The 8579-nt window shown below is 38.8% G+C and overlaps 1 long non-coding RNA gene across 1 annotated transcript; it reads right to left on the bottom strand.

The window, feature by feature from the left end:
* Nucleotides 1–5044: 5044 nt before the first annotated feature.
* Nucleotides 5045–8283, bottom strand: LOC104167132. The gene is made up of 3 exons (XR_696498.1): nt 8238–8283; nt 6918–7001; nt 5045–5829 (listed from the first exon to the last, which is right to left on the bottom strand). It is a non-coding gene; the product is annotated as an uncharacterized LOC104167132 (long non-coding RNA).
* Between the last annotated feature and the right edge of the window lie 296 nt (nt 8284–8579).

The following is an 8579-nucleotide window of genomic DNA, read 5'->3' on the forward strand; positions in this document are numbered from 1 at the left end:
ATAGGTACCAATACTGTAATTAAAGAATGAGATAATTTTGAATTACATTCAAACAGCTAAAGAACTGCAGAAATGTTGCAGGGTCAGTTGCACAAACACGCAGATCTTGTGGGCCAGAGGATGTGGTCAGGGGAAGGCTCCTCTTCCACATCTTTTCTTTGCTTCCAGCTCCCTGTCCCTGTTTCTCCAAACCAGTCCTTTTTCTAATATCAGCAGGTTAACAGCCTCCTCACATTTCCATGAATTCTTATTTTGGGACAACTTTATTCATGGTAGTGACTACACTTAATTCTCAGTCTTCCAAAGAAGAACATAATGAACTCTGAAATGAGGATATATCTGAAGGTATTCCCATGCCACGCTTTTGTTCCTGCTGCTAGTTGATAGCTGTCAAGTACTCTTTTAAGCTTTTTCTGTCAATCTCCATTTTCTTAAAAGCTATGTCTCCTTTCTACCCAGAAGATGTTTGGAACACAAACTCCAAACTTTGTCTCATACAAAGCTGTAGGAGGTTTTGCTAGAGTATGTGATCTAGCTGCACCTTTCTGCTGTTGCAGGAATATACTGCAGCCCTGTTCAGACTATTTGTTGCACTACTGCATCTTCTGTGGCATGTGTAGAATTTGTCGCTCTGCACTAGCTGCTACCTTGTTATTGCAGTTGTCATAAATGCTGCAAACCCTGACTTAGATCAAAATCAGGATGGTCAGGTAAAAGTAGATTCGGTTTCTTCTGGACCAATTATTAAAGCCTTGAAATGGGGCAGAGCACTGGAAGTACTTGGCACTCTTCCTCTCCTGATGTACACTGAAGTAAACACACATTTAAATTACCTGACATCCTTGGATTTTTCATGCCCCTCTCCAAAGACGTTAATCTCCCATGATCAATGAGGGATTTCTGCTGACTGTCTAACCTCTCATAGCACGGTGGTAGACTTTAGGACTGTGGATAAGGCACAAACTGTGGAGTCATCTTGCTGTCAGGTGCCCTTACCCTGCAGAGAGCTGCAAAAAGATATTTGCTGAATCACCCTGGCTCGATTTAAACACGCAGCCTAGCATACAAGAGCTTGGAGGACCAAAACCGAGAGAAGGGATCACGGCAGAGCTGCCAAACAGATGCAGTATACACAGGAGAAAAAGCTTAGGCTGAGGTCTGTAACTGGCATTAAAACGTCTGTGTCTTCTGCCCTTGGGTGGGTATTAATGGAAACTGCTCTCACTGAGTGAGATGACAGACACTGACAGCCTAATTTGAGAGATAAGACTTAGTTCATCAATGACTTTTTCTGGAGGGGAAGAACTTTGATCATTGCTAAGTAGAGTCTTGGTACTAAATAGCTAATGTGCTTCTTAATTAATTTGTTCTGTCTCAGGAGACATGTTAAGTACTATGCATGTGGTACCGTGTCCTGTATAGAAATTGCCCTGTGAAATCAGGAGTAAAAATTCCTTTCCATATTTGTGTGGTAGAATTTGTGTAATTAAAGAGGAAGCTAAAGTTGGTCCAACAACTACCACCACCTGAAAATGTTTAAACTTAGCTTAAAATGTAGAAAAAGAAGCTGAAGGTATGTACTGTACGTGGCAGAGATTTGCTTATTTGCACACTTAAAATGCATCAGTGGTTTCCTGGAACAGCAGACAGCAAATACAAACATTGGGATAAAGAGGTCAAAGAGAGTATGATAAATGTAATCAGGCACTCATTAGTTTAAAGACTTTGAAAAGATTGGTAGCAACAAGACCAGATTGAACAATTCACAGATTTTTCTACCAGTATCTGAACAAACTGAGTGATGGAGGAACTTGTGCTCTTTAGTGGAGCAGTACTCACATTTGACGTTAATGTGAATATTCACATTAGAAAGGCTGAAAGGCACACTGAGCAAAACACAGAAACAAAATTTGCTGCTGCCAAGTTTGGCCTTCAGCCAAGGGTGCAATTAAAAACAGAAACACCACCCTTTTACCCTGCCATCTCTGAATAAATTCTTTGATAGGTAGGAAATAAAAAGCTCCATGCTGTACAGACCAACAGGAGGTCTGTGTACCAGAAAATTAAAATATTTAAAAATTCCAAGATTTTGCTATGGGGATTTTCATTTTCATAATGCTTAGAAAATCACATTCCTGACTGGCTTCCCTGAGCATATGTATACATACATGCACATTTTAAAATAACAATTTAAAATATTGTGGAGTCTGTCCTCTCCCTTTTCCTTGCTGAGAGAGACAGGTGACTATGACACTGAATGCAGACCATTGCTGTTGCATTCCCTTTTCCTGGTTGCCAGGTCACTCTCACTAAGCAAGCGCAGTGGAATTCACTGAAGTGCCACTGTGACTGCCAGAGAAGAGGTACTGTGCCGTACCTTTCAGTGATGGCACAGATCAACTGGCACACATTCACCGTCCTAAACAGCGCGCATGCAAGCCTGGCTGCAGCATTCTGTTTGCTAGCAAGTTTTGCTTCACCAGGACTTTATGCATACTATTACTTTTTTGCTAAATTGTGGCTGCAGAGGGAATAGAAGTAACTGATCTGTAGAGGCTCTGGAGCTTGTTTTTTGTTACAAATTATAGGAGACCAAGTCTATTTTTCTGACTCTTTGCCAAGGTCATTGTTTTTATTATCCTGATGCTTCTGGAAAAAAAGGATCTCAGAACATGGGCAAAACTCTGATTTTATTTGGAGAGAATGAATTAGCTTCCTGTTTGTGTAACAAGGTAAAAATATTTTAGCAGCTTCTTTACAGGAGAGGTTGCCAATTTGTGTGCTTTTTTTTTTTTTTTCAAATAGAAAATACTTAGGCCTGTCAATGAATTCTCAGATGTTTCATGAAGCAGACATTTTCCTTGCTGACAATGCTTACTTCCAAGGACAGCTGAAACAGATAGGAAGAGAAAATTGCAACTGGAAGACCAGTTCAAGTATGGGAAGAAAAGTTCAAGTATGGGAAGGTTTTGAGGGCTTTGTTGCTGGAGGAGTCAAGCGACAAGGTTGCTTGAAGAAGGCAACTTTGAAAATACATGAACTAGATAGCAAAGCAATATAAAAAGCAGGGGAGAATAAGTAGCTCTGTGGAAGAACAATGATCACCCAAGACACAAGGTGAGCCTGAAGAGGAGAGGATTTCAAAGGCTCTGATCTTTATGATGTCTATGAAAAGAATCCCACTGATTTTAGGAGAATTTTCATTGTGTTCAAAGAGAATTGAAAGACAGGAATGCTGTTATGCTGTAGCAGAAGAGAAAGATTACTTTAGCAGCACTGATATTTTGGATAAGGATTCTTTCAAATCATCTTGGTTTGAAACAATCAAACTGACAATCAGACAAAACACAGGAATGGGAAGCATCAGCTAAACAATTTTGGAGGTAGAATAAGACCTTAGTGGGGCAGTAAATACAGCAGAGACCCTTATCTGACATGACTAAATATGAATTTAAAAAAAAATACTGAGGGAGGAAGCAGTGTGGGCATACAGAAGCATACAGAAAGACTGAAAGATAACCTTTGGAGAATGCAAGTCTGAAATGTTCCCAAGATCTATGCAAGGAGAGCTGTCCGAGGAACAAAATGAAGCACTTGGGAAAGGAAAAGGGCTGCTTTTTTTTTTCCCCTTTTTTTTTTTTAATTCTTCTACATTGATGTAGTAGATAAATCATGGAATTGGATACAGTTCTACTAAAAACATAGCTGGAGGAGAAGAACCAGCATGTGGGGGCAAAAGCCAGGATGTTATGGAGATGTCATAAACTACAATCCAGGACACCAATGGATTAACAGTGTGTTCTCCATAGTTATATACTAACTAGCTTTAGGCAATTGCTAACTCGGATCACCAAAAAAGAATTTCTGTAAGCAAATTACAGTCACTCTTTGACATTAAGTAGCAACTTCAGAAGCAGCCTAGGCACATCCCATCCCTTCATGGATGTCCTGAGGGCACATGTGTCTTGGGTGAGCGTACTGGGAAGAAAACGATGAGTTGATAATGCTGAAGGGGGTTAGAATCTAGAATGGTGTAAAAAATGCAACTGATCCTTTTCTGTTCACAGACCAAAGGATGAAAAAGTCGCCCTCGTGGCTGGCCATCTGAAGTACCACTGTGCAGTTTAAACATGCATTTATACAATTAATTAGAAATTAGCAGAATAATCTAATACTGAATTCAAAATTAATTAAATTAGTAATACCAAGCTAAAGGAAAAGCTCTGTAAACCACATTTCAAAAAGATGGTTGTGGAATCAAGATAAGCTCTATATTCTTCCCACTATACAAAGGTCACATGCAACTTGTACTTCACAACAGATTTTATTTTCTGCATACAAGATGCATGTGCTTTACTGACCTTAACATTACATATGTATTCAAAGGCAAATACAGACAAACTAGAAAAAAGCCTACTACACCTGTTACTCCAATACATTCATTCCTGAGAAGGACGAATACAAATATAAAAATATAAAGATGTTTTAACTCTTAATTGAGGAAAGTAACATAGCCTAATGGTTATAGCACAAACCTAAGAGTTGAGAACAGAGGTGTCACAGTATGACCTTCTCCAAGTCACCCTGAGGCTTAAGAATACTTGATGAATATATTTCTGCATGTTGGACACTTAGCTGTTACATGCAGTTGTGAAGTAGGCAAGATATTTTTTAGGATTTCATGAACTTCAGTTCATTTAGTAGCTACTGCCAGTGAAATGCATTATTGGGCAACAGAGAACTGTCCTTGCAGACATAATGTGACCGTATTACATCAGAAAGATTATTAACTCAGGGTTAAATTGTCATGATAAAAACATCAGTCTTGAATAATGAGCAATGTATAGCTGTCTTTCCTAATTGCAAACCAATCCACAAACTGTATCTTAGTTAGAAACCCTCTGTTAATTCCCCATAGCTCTGAATAGGTAATTAGGTACTGGGCACTTTGTCAGCACTCCTGTTTCCTTGGAGGTATAGCTCCAAGAACACACCACCCTCTGCCATTAGCCCTTCATGTCTTTCCCACCTGTTTGTTCAATGCAGGTGCACTTGCTTTGTACTTAACCCACTTGATTGCAATTGCAGGTTGCGCAAAGATGATGATCTGTTCCCTTTTGCAACAAAGGGACTGTTAGCTTCTACTATGCAAAGTGTTCTGGGTATAGTTATGAAAGTTTTTAATAACAGCAGCTAGAGTAAGTATCATAGTGGAACTACCCACTTTTCCTGCTTATGTAAAGATACTAAGGTCATCTGGAAAATACTGTTCTTACTGTGGGACAATATTACTCAGCTTGCATTTAGTAGTAAATTTTGCTGACTGTGACATTCCAGAATGCAAGCTACAGTAAGTCTTAGATAGAGATCAGTATGCAGGACAAATTAACCAAAGCCTGGACAGCTATAATAAACAAGAATCCGTGTGTGGATTTGCTGACTGAGCAGCACCTTCCCAGATAGAACTGGCAACAATTCAACCTGGTACTGTTGTTGTGAAGAAACTTCTTACAGGTTGGCTTTTTTTAAGAATGGATTTTTATTGACTTTCCAGATGACATTATTAATCCACGTAAACAGGATTTTTACTTTGCACATAATAGAAAGTGTAAACAGAAAATTGAGCATCAGTATATGCTCACTTCTTCAATGGTGACCCAGCACTCGCCTTCTAAAAAAAAAGTCCTGCTGTTTTCAATTTGCACTTCCATTCTGAACCATTTGTAGATACTCCTTGTATAGCTTTTCTTGGGTTTCATAAAGTTTCTTTAGCTTCTTAATTTGTCCTTTGCTGAGTTCTTTGCCTTCTGTATCATGGGTGGGAAATCCCTGAAATAGTAAAAAAAAAAAAATTTAAGATAAATTCTTGGACTGCTTTTGCTCCTTATGGAATCATGCTTTACTCAGGGGGATAATGTCATAATGACAAGCTACCAGGATGGGGTGCATCTTGGCCAATTTTAGTCACCTAGAAGTTTGACAACTAACTTTTGACTATTTGTGTATGTTTCCTCCCTAGCTAACGAAGGGGCAAAGGGTGTATTTATTTTCTGTCCTGTACTAAGTAAGGGAAGCTTAGACAACTAACTTCTAGATGGTTATAGTTAAGAGAATAATGACTAATCCCTGAACAGATGGTTAAGAGACCACTTTTAATCATACTAGCACATTGAATCCAAGGCTTAAAGCAAAAGCGGTAAGAGATTTGTGTTCTCAATGGAGAAAGTATGATCAGAGGTTTTATGGACATTCTCCTTGGCTTGCAGGGGTACTGTCCCCATATTTACACTCTCCATTCTTACTTGCCCCCAGGGCCTGAATTTGTGCAGGTAAAAGGGACAGGCAGAAGCAGGATCAGTGTCCCAGATCAAGTGCTGAAGAAACACTGCTTTATGTTTTCCAAGTAACACCTTTTATCCTCAAGAGGAGCAATCAAGAGCAAAGTTATCCGTACAGACAATTCAGAGATCCTTTGCCAAGAGAGAGCAAAACAGTGGGCAGAACCAAAAAGGAAGCACAGGATCTCTCTGAAAAACATCAGTTCTAGCAGAGTTGGGGAGTTTGTACTTGCAAGTGAATTCCTTGCCTTGCAACAGGATAATAAAACTGTGAAGAAACTTCATACATGTTCCTACCTACAATTTCTACAGGCAGTTTTGCTCTGCAATGAGAGGGGCAAAAGGAGACCAATGTACAATGATAATACCCTTGAAATGATGGCTAACAGACAACCTTGCTCCCCAATGCAAGGTATGTACCATAAAATTAATATATCACCTTTTCTTTTTCTGCTTCCCTCCTCTCGCTACATTAATAGCACTGCCCTGGAGGTTTTGGAACAAGGTCAGCTACATACACACACAACTGAGTATGTACAACTGGGGAAGGAAAACTCCCTATCTAAAGAAGTCTCTTACATTTTCATCAAACATGGAATATTTGTCATGTTCCGCTTTAAACATTTCATGTGGTGGAATCTTCATTTTTGCCAGTTTTGCTGCCTGTAATATAAAACGTGCATTAACATCACAGTTAATTACTGACAACCTGTCACACATGCAAAAGGAAAAGTAGACTATCATTTGCAAATCAAAAAGCATTTAACTCACAATTGTTTATCATCTGAAAAGACACTTTCAGTGAGGAACAACTCAGTAAGTCTTAGCTGTGCTTGTCCAGGGGAAAAAAATGTGGTTTAAATCTGTAGAGAACCACTTAATAAAATAGATGTATTGCAGGAACTCAAAATAATTCGCTTATATACTTCTAAAACCACACCTGATTTTTGCTAATTTGGTTCCTCAGTGTTTTAGGTGTAAACACAAAGTTAATAGTTGCTATGAGTAAAGAATATTCAGCAATTAACTCACTCCAAAGGGAACCACCTTTATCAACAGTTCCCTGCTGACAAGCACAGGTTTCTACGCAGGTCACAGCAGGATCAGGATGCAAGTAATTTCAGTTTATTTCCAGTGCACTTTCACTTATCTGTAAACAAGCACATCTCAGAATCCTTTCCAAGAATTTATGCCCAATGCAAAAAGCTACTTGGAATTTGTGGACGATAAATGCTGTTTATGTGGTTTTCTCTCTGTATATGGTGCTCTCTAAAAGGTTACTTCCTCTTTTAACCCAGGAACGCATTTCCTGTACTGTTAGAGTCATCAGCATGCCAAACAATCTTTTCTTCTTATGAGTTCATCTCTGTCTGTCTACTCCCCATCCAAAGCCTAAAACCTTTGAGCTATCTCAGTTCCAACTGTAGAGATGAAATGTGTTTTTACAAAACACTACATTTCAGAGTACAATCATATGGAACAGTGGATTCTTAACGAGAAAAAACCCCAACATTTTCACACATACCTACGATACTGGAAAGGGAAGAAAATAATGACTCAAGCAAAATCTTCTTTAACAGGCATGTAAGATACTACTTTGGCAATTAAGGAAGTAATACTGTCTACAGACTGAAATAAGGGCTACAAGTTCTAAGAAGCTTTTGCAGCCTTTAGTTGTGTTTTCAAAGATGGCTTCTCTATAATAGGAGCTGAAAATTCAAATCTGAACTGCAAGCCAAAGTCACTCTGAGCAGGAAATTGTAAACAAAAAAAATAAATAAATGGAGGCCCAGTTAAGGCCAGGCAGAGAGCCTGTGTTCTAATGTAATCTTTCCTGCACGTGACTATTACTGCTAACACTTTTCTTCAAAACCAGATTAAAATGATCTGAACACTTACTTCCTGCTCTTGTTTTTTCCTCGCTGCTTCTTCTTTCTTCTTTTTTTTCTCTTCTTCAATCTATGAAAGGCAATGCTAATGAGTAAAAGGTAACTATTTCATTTGGTTGTCTTCTACAAATGTAAGCCAGCTGGCTTCCCTGGATATCTAATTACAGACAGAACTGGTAGCATGACCTGCAGCAAAAACACCATGCCTTATAGTTAGGATTGTCTGATACTTCCCACTGTACGACTTTGATTTCATTTGCTTTTATTCACAGTTAAACCAGTTTTAACTGTTCAGAATGCATTTTGCATGCAAAGCGCATACATATTAAAAAAATACCTACAAAGCCTGCAA

Source organism: Cariama cristata, unplaced genomic scaffold, assembly GCF_000690535.1.
Source record: "Cariama cristata isolate BGI_N322 unplaced genomic scaffold, ASM69053v1 scaffold41669, whole genome shotgun sequence".
Lineage (NCBI taxonomy): Eukaryota > Metazoa > Chordata > Aves > Cariamiformes > Cariamidae > Cariama > Cariama cristata.